The sequence below is a fragment of the Passer domesticus genome, chromosome 8 (assembly GCF_036417665.1).
Source record: "Passer domesticus isolate bPasDom1 chromosome 8, bPasDom1.hap1, whole genome shotgun sequence".
In the NCBI taxonomy this organism is placed as follows: Eukaryota; Metazoa; Chordata; class Aves; order Passeriformes; family Passeridae; genus Passer; species Passer domesticus.
This window is the reverse complement of record NC_087481.1, coordinates 57574095-57593574: the sequence shown is the minus strand read 5'-3', so window position 1 is coordinate 57593574 and position 19480 is coordinate 57574095. Positions and strand designations below refer to the sequence as shown.

The following is a 19480-nucleotide window of genomic DNA, read 5'->3' as shown; positions in this document are numbered from 1 at the left end:
AGAGTTATTGGGGATGGAAAAGCCCTCCAGGAGCAGAGCCCAGCCTTGGATCCCCACCCTGTCCCCAGCCCAGAGCACTCAGTGCCACCTCCAGGAATTCCCTGGGCACCTCCAGGGGTGGGGGCTGCAAACCTCCCTGGGCAGCCCCTGCCTTCTTTCCAGGAAGAAACCCTTCCTGGATTAATGAATGAAAAAGGAATTAACTCCTCTGGGGAGCTGTCCTTACCTGCTGGAGCCCCAGGACCAGGGGCACAGTCATGTTTTACACACAAACGTGTCCCCTCCCATCTCAGGCCCTCTTGAACCAAAATGAAATGCTTGCTAATCATGGAAAAGTCCAAAATTGCAGAGGAGGAGCTTCAGTGGTGGGATCAGAGCAGTCAGAGGCAGCTGAGGACAGTGGCCGTGGTGCTGCTGAGGATCACAAGGGGCTCTTCCACCTGGAGGACCCCGGGATTCCCTGATTCCAGAGCCAGAATTTATCTCCACCTGTGCGTGCAGCCAAGCTGAGTGCTGGGGCAGGGCTGCACGGACCTGGAGCACCTGGGGTGGCTTCTGTGCTGAGCTGCAGGAGGCTCAGACACGTGGCCAGCCTGGGATCCTGCTGGACCAAACCTCCCAGAGGCACCAGTGGGGTCCACAGGTGTAGCTAGGATATCTTATGAAAAATCCTCTGCTAGGATTTTTCCTGTCCTGAGGAGCTGAGAGCCTCAGGAAAGAGATGTAAACAATAACTGTGCTGCTGTGGCATGCCACAGGTGCATCTTCCATTGGGCCATGGGGATTGTTTTCAATTGATAACCTATCACAGCCCCCTGTGCCAGGGCTGTGAGCAGTCACAGGATTTTGTTATTCTATTCTATTCTATTCTATTCTATTCTATTCTATTCTATTCTATTCTATTCTATTCTATTCTATTCTATTCTATTCTATTCTATTTCTTGTCTTTGTAGCCTTCTGATCTTCTTCTCTCTCTGTTCTTTTAGTATAGTTTTAATGTAGTATTTTAATATAATATATAACAAAATAAATCAGCCTTCTGAGCAAAATGGAGTCAAGCCTCGTGTCCTCACACTTGGAGCATTTGCCTCAGCACACAGGAGCTCTGAGAGCTGCCAGGATCAATCTGCTCCTCTCAGGGTGCCAGACTTCCAGGGGCAGACGTTCCAGAGGAGGGCACAGCGTGTTTGGCTTTGTGGCAGGGCTGTTTTAGGGGTCACTGATCCAGTTCTCTAACAGAGAACTGAAGCTTTCATGGAATAAATTCCCAAACCCTCAAAGCCTGCACTCCTGAAAATACCTTCATTAAATTATCCTGCATTTCATTAATTATCCATACACTGTAGGCAGCATGGAGCCCTTTTATCCCTTTTTTAACGGCACTGCAATTTTAGGACCCTCCCTAACCTGGGCAGTGGAGGGACCACGGCTCTCCCACCCCTTCTCCTGGGGGTTCCTCTGCTCACTGGTGCCAGGGAATTGGGAGTGAGCAGCAGCCCAGGCCCTGCAGCCACTCCTGGCTTCCCTGGGTCCTGGCTCCTGCTCTGCTCCCTGCTGGAAACAGGAGGGGATGTTCTTCATGTGCTCAGGTGCTGCAGATTTCAACAGATTCTGGGCCATGAGGCACCTCTGGGGCCCTAAAAAGAGTTTCTCCCATTTAACCTCAGCCTGCAGTGAGCCCTCTTCCCTCTTTCCCACACTGACTTCCAAGAGCTTTTTTGTGCTTCTCCACTCCCATCCCTGCCCCAACAGCTTATCCTGAACCAGGGAATCTTTTCCCTGAGCTCCCACTCCTCCTTTTCCAGGCAGCAATTTGGTTTTTCACTGGCACCCCCTGGCTTTCCTCTGTATCCCCTGGCAGTCCAGCTGTGCTTCATTCCATGGTCTCTGATTTTAAAGAATTCCTTCTCTAGCTCCATGTGGGGAGGAAACTCCTGGGAGGCGTTTCCAGAGCAGCTGCAGAGCAGGGTGGGCTAGCACAGAGGCAGAGCTGCTGCTGCTGCTGCTGCTGCTGCTCCCTTGGTGCCCGGCTCCAGCTCCCACTTTTTCTTTTCCAGCTCTGAAAAAGGAAAAACTCCGTTGTGATCCCAACAGCGATTCCTTACGTGGTTCTTTTGTGAGGGAGATGAATGTGGCTGCTCAGGCAGGATTAATTACTGCTCCCAGGAAAAGCAGGAGAATCCGTCAGCAGCGGCGCTCCGCCGGCCGCCGCGCTTGGGGAGGGGGGACACTGATGGATTTCCCTGGATATTCTCTGTTTAATGGCCTAAGGAGCAGCAAACACCCGGAATTATGTAGATTTATTGTGGATTTTGCTACAGACCCAGGCTGGGTAAAGCAGCTCTGGAATCTGGGAGCATCCCGGGGCTGCCTGCCCGGCAGGAGCGGCCACTTGTGGGGCAGGTGGATAAAAACAGACCTCACCCTGAAAGCTGGGCTAAAAATGCATCAATAATTACAGGAGGGGGAAAAAAAATAAAATTAAACCAATCAGTTCCCTGGTTCTGATGATAGTGGAGCACTCGCAGACACCAAACTGCTGTTCAGCACGTGCAGGGATGGATGAGGCTCCTCCAGGCAGGGCATTCCAGCTCTGGGCATCCCTCAGCCCTCCTGCAGCTCCCAGACACACCTGCCCGAGGTGGGGGAGTCTCTGCTGCCACAAGCACTCCCTGCTGCTCCCCGAGCCCCTCAGCTCGTCCCGGGTGTGGTGTTACAGGGGGACACCACCCTGAGAGTGAACAGCCCAAGGGGCTTCAGCTGCTGCTGTCGGAAATGTATTTCCATCCGTTTTCCTGAAATTAGAACATGTAGGAAATTAAGGGGGAAAAAAAGATTCTGCCCAAGGAAACAAACCTCTGATAGAAAAAAAAGAAGGAAAAATAGAAGTTATCTCTTAATGAATAGAGAAGTCTTATTACTGCAGCCTGTTACAACTTCAAGGTTTCCAGCAGGAACTTCTCCAAGGGAGATAAATATCCCATTAAACCAGCCCTACATCCCAGAACTCCTGCATTTTAAAAGCACCCTGGGGGCCAGAACTTGCACAGTTCTCTCTGCAACTTCTGCTCTCTTCTGAAGCTCTGTCTCAAACAGACTCTTTCTAGTCAGGCTTGTTGTGCCTTCAACACAAATTTTGGCAGAAAAGGCCTTGCAAAGGAAATTCTGAGGGGTGGGGATGGGGGGTTGCTGCAGAAAGGGAACGTTGGCTCTGTTAATGCAAATCCTGCTGTAGTTTCATGTAAATCCCAAAATCCCAGAATCCCAGCCTGGTTTGGGTGGGAAGGGACCCCAAAGCCCCCCCAGTGCCACCCCTGCTGTGGGTGGGACAGCTCCCCCTGTGCCAGGCTGCTCCAAGCCCCATCCAGCCTGGCCTGGGCACCCCAGGGCCCCAGGGCAGAGGTGGGAGCTGCAGCATCCCAGAGAGATGGCCAGCCCAGCCAGGGATGGGCAGAGACACCCCAAAACCTCTGGGGAGCCACTCCTGCCTTCCCTGGATCCTGCTCTGCTCCCTGCTGGAATGAGGGTGGGATGTTGTTCACGTGCTCAGGTGGTGCAGATTTCAAGATTTTCTGGGCCATGTGTCATTTGGGGCCCATTTTGGGGCCCTAAAAAGAGTTTCTCCCCCTTAAACCTCAGCCTGCAGCGAGGTTAGCACTCAGAACTCCTCGGATTCTGCAGGAACCCAGATTTTCATCCGCTTTTATCAACCAGGATCCCAGAAGTGCATCTTGTTTATAGACTCTGCTTTTCTTCAAAGAGCTCCAGAGCTTAATCTTGCTTTTCATTGCAAGCTGCACAGGCAGGGTCCCCAGAGATTCATTAGTGGCACCAAGGGGGCTTTTCCAGCACCTGGCGCTGCTGAAGGAGGGTGGGGAATTTATTTTCCAATCCTTCCCAGGGCCCAAGCTCGCTGGCACCACCGGAGGGATGCAGAGCTGCAGTTCTGAGGATTAAATTCTGGGGGTTGGACTCTGTTTTGTTTACTCTTGCATTATCAATTCCAAAAGTTGTTTGAAATCTCAGCACAGTTCACTATTAATCGCTGCTGAAGCTTTTCTGCCACCAGGTGGGAAATTCCTTATCACCAGATGACACCTTTTCCTCCTGTTTAAATTTTGTTTTTCTTGTGTGTTTCCAGGATTGGTTTCTCTTGAGTTTGCAGTGCCAGGGTCACATCACACATTTTTGGGAGCACCAGGGCTGTGCCTGGCACCACACAGAGAGCAAACCCTTCCCACCTCATCCTTGTTCAGCCCCAAGTCACAGATTCCCAAACTGGTGTGGGCTGGAAAGGACCCAAATCCCACCCAGTGCCACCCTGCCATGGCAGGGACACCTTCCCCTGTCCCAGGTGCTCCAGCCCCAGTGTCCAGCCTGGCCTTGGGCACTGCCAGGGATCCAGGGCAGCCACACTTTCCCTGGATAACCCACCAGGGCTTCCCCCTTTTCCTCTGGTTTTGGGGTGAGGAGCATTTACACCCCACAGCAGCAGCAGCAAACCTGAGTGCCAGAACATCTCGACCATAATTAACCTTTTAATTAACATATCCACAACAAATTTACTGCAGACTTGAAGGCATCTAAAGCACAGCTGTGCTGGCTGGAAGCTGGACGTGATTATTTTGGAGAACAGAAAGCTCAGCTTCCACTCAACAGATTTGCAGCAATTAAATCTCCACCACTGGCACTTATTTTACATTTCTTATCTCAGGAAATGACTTTTTTTGACCAGTTGAGCGCCTGCTGCTTCTCAGCTGGCCCTGGAATGAAAGTGCAGAAATGTTGTTTGAATCATAAAGTTAAAAACCATAATCTGGGTTGAATATTCAGGGAGAGATTGAGTGCCCCAGGTCCCCACAGCTCAGGGGTGTTCCAGGGGGCTGCAGCACCCCAAGGATGGAGACCCCAAGTTCTCCGTGTCCATCCTGGATTTCTGAGCCAAAGATCCTTAAAGAATCCCAGGTGGTTCCGGGAAATGAAAGGATTCACCCTCAACAGCAAATTCTGGGGCAGCTCCCCACGACTTCCCAGCCCCCCATCAGCTCCACTCCCAGCAGATGCAATCTCCAGTTCTGCACAAGATACACCAAAGTGGTAAAACCCTGACATTTCTGTGCCTCCGTCCTGACGTTCTCCTGTCCCTGGAAGCAGGCTCTGCCCTTCCAGCCCAAATTAAACCAGGATCTGACAAATTTTCATGTTTAAGTTGATGTTTACCCCAAATTCCTTGTCCTCCTTTCACCTCTTCCCCATGGCCATCCCCTCCGTGCACAGACTCTGATGTTCCTCTTTTCCTTCCCTTTTAACTCTAAATCATTCCCTCTGGACTTCCACAACTCAGAAATAACAGGAACCAGATGCTGCTTTCTGGTTTTCCTTTCAATTTCCAAATCACTTCTAAATTGTGACCTTGCCTACCAAGATTTTGCCTAAAGCAAGGTTTTATTGCTGTGTTATCAACTGCAGAAAATAAACCCCTCACATTAGAAAAAAGAAACAGACCTTTAATTAACTGTAATGATGGTTCTGGGGGCCATTATCACACATTCCAGCTACAATAAAAAGCTTTTAAGAGGGTTGACAGCAAGTTCAGCCCTTATTCCTCCCTCCTTCCCAGCACCCAGACTGAAGGGAGGAGGAAAGCTCTCAGCTCCCTCCAAAAGGAAAATCTGGGATGTCTCAGACCCCTGAGCAGTTGGTTGTGCCACAGAAATGTCCTCAAAGTTCTCCCTGCAGCTTTTATCCACTTTAAGATGAAAGGATGTCGAATTATTGTTAATTTTGGTTACATCCAGGAGTTTGGTACCATCCCACCTCTGCTGCTCTTCCAGGCACAGAGCAGCAGGAGTTAAGCACAGGAAAAATCCAAATTTCCTCCTGATGGCAAAGGAATTTTCTGAATTTTCTATTCCATCACCAAGGATGCAAACCAGAACTGGTGCCAACATTTTTCCAGTCTAGAGTTCCACGTCAGGAAATAGATTTAAATGGCACCTCTGGGAATTTGGGGTTTGCATTTAAAGAAGCTGTGGTTTGGAATATTGATGCATTTCTCCAATTTCCCTTGGTTTTCCCATGTAATAGGTGTTCCTTTCTAATCAGATAATGTCTGCAGTCATTCCAGGCGGGGATGGAGGGGTTTATCCTGAGCTGCCCTGGTGAGCCCCAGGTGTCCCAGCACCACCTTCAGCACGGGGCAGGGCATGTGACATTATTGCTGCATCCCAGTTCCAAATCCCAGCCTCAGCTTTTCCCCGTTTGCATCCACCCCTTCCAAAGCAGAGGGACAGAAATGAGATTTGGAGCAGCTCTGGTGTCAGTGAGGAGCAAACCCTGCCACTCTGGAAATGAATGTTCTCATTCCCCAGCAGCCCAGCTGGCAACAAAACCAGAGGGGTTCATCCAACCCCGCTGCCTGAGCAGGAGAGAGGCTCCCAGTGGTCCCAGGAACGGGCTGGAAGGAGCAGTGGGGACGCAGGAATTGCACTCTGGGTGCAGCCCCACAGAGCCCACCCAGCAGCCACAGGAACGGGCTGGAAGGAGCAGTGGGGACGCAGGAATTGCACTCTGGGTGCAGCCCCACAGAGCCCACCAGCAGCCACAGGGAAAGCAGGGAGGGGCTGGTGCTCCCAGGGCTCTGGGGGGCTGAGAGGAGCTCCAGGGACCGCAGAGGTGTTGAGGTGTGATGGCATGGCTTGCCTCAGTTTCCCCTGGTTTCTCCCGAAGTTTCCTTCCCCAGGCGGGTGTCAGTCACCTCTCCTTTCCCCACCCTGCTGGGCACTGTCTGTCAACCCAGAAATTCCAAGAGAGCATCGAGGGATTGGCAGGTTCCAGGATGCTCTCCACCCCCTGGGAGAGCATCACCCGGGTGTCCCCCTCCCCTGGGGACCCCTCCCCTGTGCCTGCTTGGTGCTGCCTGGGTCCCTGCCCAGGTGAGAGGGCAAGCAGAGCTCACAGTGAGGGAGAGCCACGGGCAGCTCTAGCCTGCAATACCCCTGGGGTTCTGCACTCTCCACGAGGCCTGATCAACACTCCCCCTCCCCAAAGGAGGACTCCCCCCTTTCTCAGCTCCCTGAATCCCAGCTCCCCTGGATAATCTGCTTTGTGCCACCATCCATCTTCCCTCCAGATGAGACACTGCTCCTCAGGCCAGCTCCAAAATCACATCTGCTGCTCCCGGGGCTGGGGGAGGAGACAGATCACTGCTGGGGCTGCCTTGGATCCAGTTACAGGAGCCCTGGAGATGGGAAATGGACGGAGATGAGAAACCAAAGGGGGTTCACTGAGGAGCAGAGAATTGCAGAGACTTCAGGATTGGTGAGTGTGGGCAGGAGGAGGAAGTTTAAGCCATGAAACAAAGACACATTGACTTTAGAGACATTTAATTTGATTTTCCTGTCTTCTAATGATTTGCAATACCTAAAGAGCCTTTGGCATGGGTCCTTCAGCTAAGGACAAAGGATGGGAAGGAAATGGGAAAGTTGAAATCCCAATGGGGGGGTCAAGCACTGGGGACAGGAGATCCCTTGGGAACACCAGTCCAACCAGAGGTGCCAGTCCCCAGCACAGGGCAAGGCTGGCACTGACTCCTCCAGCTTGATTCACCCACTTACACAAGGGTGAATGCAAGCAGAGAAGAACAACTCAGGCCTCCAAAAGCCAGAGGTGAAAATACCCAGTTCAGTGACAATTCCAGCATTCCTGCTGGGATCTGAACTGGTGAGATTAGGATATTTCCTGATATTTCCCTTTTCAGATCCAGCTTGTCCTTTGTTCCAGCGTTTTCCCTGCAGCTGAAACCAAATTCTTGCCTTTGGCTGCTCCTGCAAGGTGAAAAGCACCTTTGGATCTCACCTTGGGATGCCAGGAGTGCCTGGACTGCAACAGCAGCAGGGCAGGGTCCCTGCCCAGGGGAACCTCGTGGCCAAGGAAAGCTGCACTTCAAGGCAGAAACAAAAGGAAACAGAACTGAGAGCAGAAACAAAAGGAAACAGAATCAAAGCTGCCCCTCAAGAATCAGGCCTGGAAGAAAAAAAAAAAAAAATAGGTGCTTTCAAGCCTGACTAAAAATAGCTTGCTCAAATTTTTCTGTAATGCCTTCAAAGATGGGAAATGACAGGAGAAATGAGAAATCAGCCTGGCTGACTCAAACCACAGCCTGGGAGGTCGAGGGGACCATGGAGAGCACCCCAAGCAAATCAGCACAGCAATATCTCCTGCCACACCTCGGGTGCACAGCTGCTTGCTCCTTCCTTAACAGAACCCCTCCAGTTTTGCACTGCCACCACAAACTGCTTATTCCCCTCCCCAGCCCCCAGCCCAGGCTCTTCCTTCATGCTCCCCACGGGTGCTGGGAGCTCTGTTTGCTGTGGCAATTTAACTTTTGCAGTTCTGTTTAGAGTTTTAAACCCCGTGCACTTCTTTTAAGTCTCTCCTTCCTTTTATTCACTCTGCTTTGTTGTTCATTTATTATTGCAGGTTCAGCCTTGTCACATACACCTTTTATTCCTCTGCCTCATAAAGTTTTGATTGTGCTGTTGTAGCCCAGAACTTTTCCTCCCTCGTGCTTTAGAAAAGTGCATTTCAGGGAGTTTATTCAATATGGGATATGTAGAACCACTCCTGCCCAGTGGTTCATTTACATGGTGCACATTTACATGGCTTGGAAATCCCCCCAGGGCAGGGACATCCAGAACTTCCCATGAAGGAATTTGCCCTAAAATCCAGCCTAAACCTCCTCTGAGGGAAGGATTTCTTCATGGAAATGATCATTAAACACTGGAAGGAGCTGCCCAGGGAGGTGCCCAGGGAATTCCTGGAGGTGGCACTCAGAGCTCTGGGCTGGGGACATGGTGGGGATCTGTCACAACTTGGACTGGGTGATCTTGGAGGGCTTTTCCAGCCTCAGTGGAGGATTTTCCAGCCTCTCCTGGAAGGTTTCCCAGGGTGTGAATGAGATGCTCTTGGAGGTTCCTTCCATCCCAAACCCTTCTGGGGTCCTGAGCTGATTGTGGCCCTCAGGACCAGAAAAAAGGAGTTTAAAAGGTGAGCAGTCCACCTGTCCCTGTGCTCTTTCCTTTTTACAGCAGGATTTGTATCTCTGTTTGTCCATCATTTGAGCTTTCCTTTGCCCTGCAGGAACCCCACAGCTCCGTGGTTCTGACCCCTCCTGGGTCCTTCCCTTGGGGAATTCCCCCCCAGCAGCCACCACAAACACCCTGAGGGTCGCTGCCTCTGCCAGGCCACTGCTGCTGGGTCACTTCCACCTGCCCTGTCCCAGCCTGCTCTGCACATCTGCATCCCTGCACATCTGCATCCCTGCACATCTGCATCCCTGCTCCCCAGCTGCCAGGAGATGCCCCACGTTAATCAGCTGGCTGTTATTAACCCAGTTACATCGTGGCTGTGCCTCAATGCTGCTCCAGCCCTAAATCCAGCCTCTAATCAGGCATCACAACACACAGCTCGTCGTGCTGCCTGAGCGCTTGGCAATAATCCTGTCGTTAAGGGATTGGGGCGTTGGCATCGGAGCTTTGGGGAATTTCTGCACATTTCAGGGGTGGGGAGAGGGGTTTGGGGTCAGCATTGGGTGTCTAGTGGAAAAGGCTGCTCAGGATTTAACACCTCCCAAAAAAACCCTCCAAAAATCCCAACAAACTTCATACAGCACATTCCCAGAGGACAGAAAATCACCATTCCCTCAGCACTCCATGAACAGGACAGAAAATCACCATTCCCTCAGCACTCCATGAACAGGACAGGACAGAAAATCACCATTCCCTCAGCACTCCACATCCAGGACAGAACCAGCAGATCCCAGTCTGGGTCAGGTTGGCTCAGTGGGTCCAGCTGGCATGGGATGTGTCCAGGCTGGCACAGGATGTATCCAGGTTGGCACAGGATGTGCCAGATCCTCTGCAATATTCCCCGTGGGACAGACTCCCCAGCCTCTCCTGGGAGGTGTTCCAGGCTGTGGATGAGATGCTCTTGAAGGTTCCTTCTGGGGTCCTGTGCTGATTGTGGCCTGCAGGACCAAAAAAAAGAAGTTTAAAAGGTGATCAGTCCACCTCTCCTCTTTCCTTATTTACAGCAGGATTTGTATCTCTGTTTATCCATCATTTGAGTTTTCCTTTGCCCTGCAGCAGTCCAGCCCTGCAGGAATCCCATGGGGAAATGTTTCCCTGTCCCTGCCCACCTGCCCAGGTGTTTGTAGGGAATCCTCTCCCTTCCCAGGACCTGGAATGCTGCAAACACGAGGCTCACCAATAATTTAAAGCTGGAATGAAGCACTGGACTATCAGTTAAAATTAAATCCACTCCATGCTGGCAGGAAATCGATGTCCACAGAAATAAACAGCAGCCTGGGAAGCAGAGCCTTGGCCAGGGCGTTCTCCAGGAGTGCCTGGGAGCACAGCCCTGCCCCCTTGGAAAACACATAATTGCAGTGATTAGCCCATTATTTGCAAAATTGTTGTAAACACGTTAATAATTAATCAGAATCTGCAGCGTGCCCTCATCAATGTGTGGGTTATTAAAATCCATTCATGATTCCAAGACATTCATGGGGATATTTTGCAAATCCTTTTCCAAGTGTAGCAGATTTTTCTCTTTTTTTCATTTTTGTGGTTTTGCAGCAGCTATATTTTTTACCAAAAATAATAATAAAAAAAGAAGACTAATCATATAAAGATAATTTCTCTGTAAAATGCATTTTAATGCATCACTGCTCATTTTCTCAAAGTCGTTTTTTTGGGACTAAAGATGTCTGGTAGCAAAAACAATTATTTGTGATCAGACTCAGCACCATGCAAAGCCTGACTGGAGCTGCAGGTAATAAAAGGGAAACTGAAATATTTAAAGCAGGCTCTCCCAAATCAGGCTGATCCCATAAATGAGCTTTGTGGGATGTCCACAGGAGGGAGGGGGGAAAAAAAGGAATTAAAAACGGGGATGACAGTTTCAATGTTCAGCCCGTGGTGTATGAGGGATGGAATCCAGAAATGCATCCCTGGGCTGCAGCTGGAGGTGCCAGAATCTGCCAGCAGCTGGGTGGGCTCAGAGCCAGGCTCTGCTCAGCCACGGAACACAAATTCACAAATAAATTCACAAATTCACAAACTCAATTTGGGCTGGGCACCCTGGAGAGGGGCAGGGAACTGCCAGGAGCCAGGGAAGAGAGGGGAGCCCAGGAAAACCCACCTGAGCCCGAGGAAAAGCTTCTCTATTTGTGGGCACCCCCGGCCTCTTGGGGAACGTTTCCTCCCCAAAATCCCTCTGGCAGTGGAGCCCTGCACAGTCCATGCCCTGGGAATCCTGTGTCCTTACCTGGGAGAGCACAGAGAAACCTTCCCAGGGAACAATTCCTCCCCAAAATCCCTCTGGCAGTGGAGCCCTGCACAATCCACGCCCTGGGAATCCTGTGTCCTTACCTGGGAGAGCACAGAGTTTTGTTTTAACACAAAAACTGAGATTTGCCCTGAGCACAGAGCCCAGCCCAGCCTGGCAGCCCCACCAGAGCTCATTCCAGCTGGAAATCTTAATCCAGAGATAAACATCAGGGTTTTGCAGAGCTCCCGGGAAGGAAAAAGGTTGGGAGATGCTGGAACTGGAAATGCTGCCCAAAAAAAAAAGGGGGAAATAAGTTTGAGAAACCCTAAACCCGGCCTGGCTTTCTGAGGGAGGCGAGGAAGTGAAAAGCTGGGTGTCATAAACAGCTTCTGGGCTTGGAGCAGGGAATTGTGTGGAGGAAAAGCGTGGATAAGGCTGGAAGTTACTGACATTTTCCTCTGGAACATCTGGCAGCAGCTGCTGTGTGGGAAGGATGAAGTGCCGTGGTGGCACTGCTGTGACACTGCTGGGAGACAAGAAAAATGGGGAAAAATGGGGAAAAATGGGGGAAAATGGGGAAAAATGGGGGAAAATGGGGAAAAATGGGGGGAAAATGGGGGGAAATGGGGGAAAATGGGGGGAAAAGGGGGGGAAAAGGGGGGGAAAAGGGGGGGAAAAGGGGGGGAAAAGGGGAGAAATGGGGAGAAATGGGGAGAAATGGGGAGAAATGGGAGGCAATGGGGGGAAATGGGGGGAATAATGGGGGGAAATGGGGGAAAATGGGGGGAAATGGGGGAAAATGCAGAAAAATGTGAGAATGGGGAAAAAGGGGGGTAAGAGGGAAATAAAGGGGGAAAGCAAGGGGGTGAAGGAGGAGGAGAAAAAGGGGAAAGGAGAGGTAAAGAGGGGGGAAGGAAAAGGGAGAAGAGGGGAAATCGGAAAGGATTTTAATTTTGATTCATGTAAGTAATAGAAAAGTAGATCTTAGAAATTTAGGAGGAAAAAAAATACATCAGTGGTCACTCATGAAATTCAGAGGTGAAATGAAAAGGGGACAAGTGCTCTGGTCTGTGGCACTCAGCTCCCAGGACAGAGTGCTAAAGGTATGGGATATCTGGTGGGAGAGGTTTCCAGTGTCCCTGGGGAAATCCAGGCAGGATTTTGGGATCCCTGGGGAAATCAAATCCAGGCTCCACAGGAGCATTTTGTGAAGTGGCTGCAACCCAGGAGGAGCCAGGGCCACGAGGTGAGGCAGGAAAAGGTCGGGATTTCAGCATGAAAAATATCCTACCCCAGCCACAAACTGAGGGTAATGACCCCAAACTCAGGCTCTGGGAAGTGGCTTTATCCCCCAGGGAATTTTGTTATTGTTTTTATTGCCATTATGAAGATGCAGCAGAGAAAAAAAGAGTTCAATCCAAACCAGGATTTTCATTAAATTCACTGGTGCAATTCCTTTGTAATGTTTGGAGCTGAATCCAGCAAACAGCCAGGGAAGGAGGGATTTCAAAGGCATCAAAGGTGTTTTCATGAATTCCTGAATCCCAGAATTGTTGAGGTTGGGAAAAACCCTCCAAAATGATCAAGTCCAATGATTCCCGAGCACTCCAAGGGCACATCCAAAGGGTTTTCCATGCCCCAGGGCTGGGGACCCCAGCAGTGCCCCGGGAAGCTGTGCCAGGGCTGGAAAAGCCTTTCCAGGAGGAAATTCCCCAGGCCTGGAATGCCCTGGGCCCTGTCAGGATCCCTGGAAATGCCAAGAGCACGGATTCCTGTGCAGGCTCTGGGCTGATTGCAAGCCCTGCCATCGCCCAGGATATTGTATTTTCCTCTGCCTACAGCCAGGCCTGCTGCACGAACCAATTTGTCCCTGGGAGCATTAATTGTTTAACATGAGATCCTAAGGAGCTTCCAGCACCCAGCCCAGCACTGCTCTGCCCCCAGCAGCAATATCCCATTTACAGGAGCAGCTCGGTGCCAGCAGCCAGCTGAGGACTGAAATTGTGTTTCCTTCAGCCAGCCATTTCCTGAGCCTGCTGAACACGGGCCACGAGGGCATTTTTGTCATTTTCTGCCACTTTTTGCTGTGCTCGGCCATGGCCCTGACATCTCCCACCCAGGCAGGCTTGGCCCTGCTCCTGCACCACCAGCAGCTCCACACTGGAATTACTGCCCAGCTGCTCTGCTGCAGGTGCAGCAAACTCTTTCAGGCATTTTAAATCATCTCAAATCTGAATTAAACCCTCTGCTTCAGCTGGAAGCTCTGCTGGCTGTGCGAGGTCAGCTCACCCCACGGGATTTCAGGTTGGGTTGGTGCCATCCAGCTCCCCTTTCCTCAGAGGGGAGAAACAAACAATGCAGAGCAGCATTTGCTGCTGGGATTTGATTAGTTTAATTTGATATTTCCAGCCTTAAAGATTCTAGCTTCTTTTGTCCTGACATATCAAGCTCCTGAAACAGCAGCTTTCATAGAGTTCCAGAAGGGTTTGGGTGGGAAGGGACCTTAAAATCTCATCCCATCCCACCCCAGCCATGGCAGGGACACCTTCCCCTGTCCCAGGTGCTCCAGCCCCAGTGTCCAGCCTGGCCTTGGGCACTGCCAGGGATCCAGGGGCAGCCACAGCTGCTCTGGGCACCCTGTGCCAGCCCTGCCAGGGAACAACTCCTGCCCAAAATCCCACCTAGACCTACTCAGTTTCCACCCAAAAGCCCTGGAAAGCCCAAGGTAACCAAGGTCCTGCCATGGCACTGAGCTCTGGCATGAATCCTGATTTAACCCAGAGCTGAGCAGAGCAGAGGAACCAGGATCCTGTGTTCCAACCTCGTGTTCCTATCCACACTCTGCTGTTCCCAAAGGCCTCTTGTGGTTTGTTTGTGCTTTAGAAATGAAGGTGGAGGTTTCACTAATAGGAAACCACATCCTTGCCTCCCTTTGTGCTGTTTCTCTCCCCCTGCTCTCCCTCAGTATTCCAGCTGCTTCCACATGCAGACCCAGTTCTTCCCTGGAGCTGGGAAAAACTTTTCAGGTGCAGCTCTTTCACTTGGCAAAAACCATTTGGGGCAGGCAAAGCTGTTTAAAAATTCAAATGAGGTTTTCAAATGGTTTTTTAGCTCAGGAATTCGGAAACATTTCCTGAAACACAGGAGCTGGTTGCAGAGAGACTGGAAATGAATTCTGGATGAAAGCGAAGCGAGAGGAGAAAAAAGCCCCTTTTAACACAAAACATGTTTTGAAAATTACCATTTCAGGGCATGAATTTGTGTTGCATTTGATCTGAAGTTAATGAGGTCTGCTCAGGTACCCAGCTGCCACAGAACCATGGAATCCCAGGATCATTCAGGCTGGAAAACAACTCCAGGATCAGCTGTGCTCCATCCCTGCTGTGTCCCAGCCCAGAGCTCTGAGTGCCACCTCCAGGAATTCCTGGGATGCCTCCAGGGATGGGCACTCCAACCCTCCCTGGGCAAAAAGGACTGCAAACACAGCCTGAGCAGCAGGAAAATACCCCAAAAATGCCAAAAGGGGGTGCCTGGAGGAGCTCCCTCCCTGCTGGAGGCTGTGGCTGTCCAGCCCCAGCTCCATCTCCAGCCCCATTCCCTGCCCCTGGGCACAGACAGCATTCCCAGGGCCGGGCACACACGCTGTACCCCCAGCAGAACCAGGGACAGAGCTTTTAGAGCAAGGATAAAGTGAATTCCTGAGCTGGCTGTGCCACCCCTGGGCTGGGGCAGCAATGGGAGCGGTTCAGGGCACAGGGGATCCCTGTGCCAGCCCTGGGGAATCCCTGTGCCAGCCCTGGAGGATCCCTGTGCCAGCCTGGACATCCTCTCAAAGGGGGATAAAGCTCTGGCATGGCTGCCCGGGGAGGTGGTGCAGTCCCCATCCCTGGGTGTGTTTAACACAGCCTGGATGTGGCACTGGGGGCCAGGGTTCAGTTGGGTGTTGGGGCTGGGTTGGACTCAGTGATCCTGGAGGTCTCTTCAAGGACTGAAGTGAAGAGACCAGAGTGAAGTGATCCTATCAAATCCACCCCTCTCCCACCTTCCATTATCCCGGGTTGTTCCAAGCCCCTCCAGCCTGGCCTCGGGCACTTCCAGGGAAGGGGCAGATCCCTTTCTGCAGTTTGAAAACCCTGGGGCAGAGGATCTCCCCTCCATGAGCCCCTGCCTCCCTCTCCCAGAAGTCCCCTCTCTGTTCTCATCCTCAGTAAAAGCAGGGATACTATGCCCCAAACCTGTTTGCTAATTGCATTTTCTCATTATCTTCCCTGGGTGCCAGCAGTGTCCAAGCCGTTTACACTGGGTGTGCAATTGGCAGAGAACAGCCAAGATGGCACAGCCCATGCCAGAACCATGCTGCAGCTCCATCCCCCCTGACACTGGCGTCCCAAAATCTGCATTTTTGGGTGCTCTCAGGGGCTGAGGGTGTGCTCAGAATGGTGGCACCACTCTGCTGCTGCAAGGAGGGCACTGGGAAGTGCTCCCCACCACAGCACGGCCCCCAAAGTCACATCATCAAACAATTATCCCACTTGAACGCTTTTCCCAAGAAAAATAGCTACAAACAGCCAGATGTTTGAAGGACAGGAAGTTCTGTACATCTCTGTGTGCTGCCAAAGCCACGGGCACAGCTCTGCCTCTCCACATCCCTCAAAGCCAGGGAATGCCAGACTGCTTTGGGTTGGAAGGGACCTCCCAGCTCACCTCGTTCCGGGGAGGGCAGGGAGCCCTAAAAATCCACTTTAAAAATGCCGTGTGCAGTCCTGCCTCTCGGTTCAGATGTAGAAGGCAGTTTGAGTCGCTCAGTCCGGGTGAGTTTTGCCCTCTGCAGGTGTAAGAAATCCTTTCCCACCGTGTTTTCCTGCTGAACACCGTCCCTGCTTCCAGCGGCGATGGCATTTACAGGATTTTCAGAGGGCACTGCTGGGAGAGCTGCTCCCAGCTCCGCACTCCTCCCGCGCACAGAAGGCTCCATCTAGTGTCACACGGGCATATTCCCGGGAAAGAGGAGGAAAGGCGGGGGAAAGGCACTTGGTAATAAATTCTACGGGTTTTTAAGGTGTCCTGGCAAAAAAAAAAAAAAAAAAAAAAAAAAAAAAAAAAAAAAAAAAAAAAAAAAAATTCCATGCTTTGCTGTACATAGAAGGTGAAGACCAGATCTTCCATCGTGGTTTTGGAAAAGGGAGGGACAGGACACAGGGAATGGCTCCCAGTGCCAGAGGGCAGGGCTGGATGGGAGATTGGGAATTGGGAATTGTTCCCTGTCAGGGTGGGCAGCCCTGGCACAGGGTGCCCAGAGCAGCTGTGGCTGCCCCTGGATCCCTGGCAGTGCCCAAGGCCAGGCTGGACACTGGGGCTGGAGCACCTGGGACAGGGGAAGGTGTCCCTGCCATGGCAGGGGTGGCACTGGTGGGATTTGGGATCCCTTCCCACCCAAACCCTTCTGGAATTCTCTGATGGCTCACACGTGATCCATGAATTCCATTGCCATTATCCCACTATCCCATTATCCTGGGGCAGCATCCCCAGCTCCACTATCCCTCTGTCCCGTTATCCCTCTATCCCACGATCCCTGTATCCTGCCATCCGTCTATCCCGCTCTCCCTCTATCTCTCTATCCCATTTTCCCGCTATTCCACTATTTATCCTGCTATCCTTCTATCCCACTATCTATCTATCCCGTTTTCCTTCTATCCCTCTATCCCACTATCCCGTTATCCCTCTCTCCCGCTCCCCCGCACTCCGCAGTGCCCAGCACCGCCCCGTGGCCATGCCCGGTGCTGCCGCCGGCAGGAAAATCCCCGGGAATGGTTTTCCCCCAATCCCCCGGCAGGAAAATCCCCAGGAGTGGTTTCCCCCCAGTCCCCTGCCCCGTTCCCCGGGATGCCCGAGCCCAGCTCCCTGCCCGTGCCCGCTGGGAATTCCTGACATCTCCCTCCCCCCGCTCCTGAAGTTTTTAGCTCACGTGCAGGAGTTGCCCCGGCTCGGGAGGGATTGTGCTCCCGAACACGGACAGGAGGGAATGGGGACAGGGACCTACCCGAGTGACACCAGGCACAGCCCTGTGACACGGCTGGGCTGAGGGCAGTCACAGCATGGGCCAAAACCTTTAACCCAAAACAGCTCCTTTAACCCCAAATCAGCTCCATTAACCCCAACACATCTCCTTTAATCCCAAACCAGCTCCTCTAACCCCAAACCAGCTCCTTTAACTCCAAAACCAGCTCCTCTAACTCCAAACCAGCCCCTTTAACCCCAACATATCTCCTTTAACCCAAAACCAGCCCCTTTAACCCCAAACCAGCTCATCTAACCCCAAACCAGCTCCTTTAACCCCAAACCAGCTCCTCTAACCCCAAAACCATCTCCATTAACCCCAACACATCTCCTTTAATCCCAAACCAGCCCCTTTAACCCAAAACCAGCCCCTTTAACCCCCAACCAGCCCCTTTAACCCAAAACCAGCCCCTTTAACCCAAACCAGCTCCTTGAACCCCAAAACCAGCTCCTTTTCCCCATGTCCCCCGAGCGTCCTTCAAATCCCCCAAGTCTCACCTGAACCTCATCCCTGGACTACAGTTTGAAGGAAAAACAAATCCCTGTTTGCTCCCCTTTGGTCTCAGCCCCATGAAATGAAATCCCAATTACTCCCCAAGAAATACCCCCCTAATTATAATCTTTAACTAACCCAAATTTCCCCATAAAATCAGTCCCTAATTAAAATCATGAAGTAACCCCAATTTCCCTTGGCCCAGCAGAAACCCTCTATCAAATGCTCACATGCAGCCAGGTTAATTTTTAATTTAAATCCCAGGTATTGATTGGATCCCTGATCTCAGCCAGGTGACATTTCCCTTTCAAACCTGGAATATTTCATGGAGGTTGGAAGGAATTTCTTATCCCAGCACCGAGGTGACAGAGGTGACAATTATCTGCCAGAAGAAGTTATTTAATATATTTAGTAGCACAGAGGGTTTAATCACCGGCTGTTCCTCTCGTCACCATCCTCAGGAATAGCTGGTTTGTTGGTTTTCTTTTCTAATATCCCAACATTAAATTGCAGGGAAAAATAATCCAGCTGAAATGTTGGGACAAACAAGGGAAATATTGCAAAATAAGGAGGGAAATACAAACAAGGAGGATCGAACTGCATCCACAGCTGCTCTGGGCACCCTGTGCCAGGGAACAATTCCTTCCCAATATCCCATACTGGAATAAACACAAATGGTCAGGAATCAACTGCTATTTCCTGCTGCTCTGTTGCACGTCTATAAATCCATTAACAGGACTCCATAAGCCCCAAATAAATTCCACTATGCTGAATTCTGAAGGAAAACTAAATAGCATTTGGTATTTAGTATTTAATTAAAGCTTCTAACTCCTTATTTCACCACAGGGGTGCTACGTTTTGCTGTAATAAATTATTTTCTTCCTACTGACAACTACCTGAACACATTTGCAATTCACTTAAGAGGATTAATTAAGGCTTGTTTTCATGACAAGGATTTTTTTAAAGCAATTAAAATTGGGTTTAAAGTTATAACACATATTTGATACCAATTACTAAAACTAATCCTAGAAAATTAAATATCCATCCCTGGGAATCCTCTGACACATGGAAGGACCTGCTTCCCTGCAGCCAAGCTTCCTCAGGTTGGGATAAGCTTAACACCAGATTTGGTTTAGGTTCTGAGACTTGGATCATATTTAGGATTTAGGGAAAAAAGCCCCAGAGTTGCTCCCAAGGAGATTCCTGCCAGGATCTGGGGACTTGGACCTTCCCCAGACTCGGGTGCTGAGCCCAAAGGAAATCCCCTGGGTGCAGCAGTGAAGGACCCCTGGAGCAGCCCAGGATCCTGAAGGATCCCTGAGGATTCACCAGCACTTCCAAAACCACTGAAACCTTCCCAAAACCCCACGTTTGTGACTGAGCACCCCAAATTAGCAATCAGTGCGCCCACTTAACGAGTTTGCAGAGGACAGAGCTGCAGCTCATTAATAACTCCCTGAAGCTGGGCTGGCTGAAGGCTCCCAAGGTGTTTTTCTTGTTCATTAGACATGGAAACAATTAAAGGGGGCAGGAAAAGATGATGCTTCATTAATATTCCCCTAATGAGAGCTGAGCCCAAAAAAAGCAAGTTCCTGGGAT

The 19480-nt window shown here is 51.0% G+C and overlaps 1 long non-coding RNA gene across 1 annotated transcript; it reads right to left on the bottom strand.

Annotated features, from left to right (window-relative positions):
- Positions 1 to 5175: 5175 nt before the first annotated feature.
- On the bottom strand, positions 5176 to 16288 carry LOC135306965 (uncharacterized). The gene is made up of 4 exons (XR_010367718.1): positions 16036 to 16288; positions 11329 to 11432; positions 10267 to 10426; positions 5176 to 10027 (listed from the first exon to the last, which is right to left on the bottom strand). It is a non-coding gene; the product is annotated as an uncharacterized LOC135306965 (long non-coding RNA).
- Positions 16289 to 19480: the final 3192 nt, after the last annotated feature.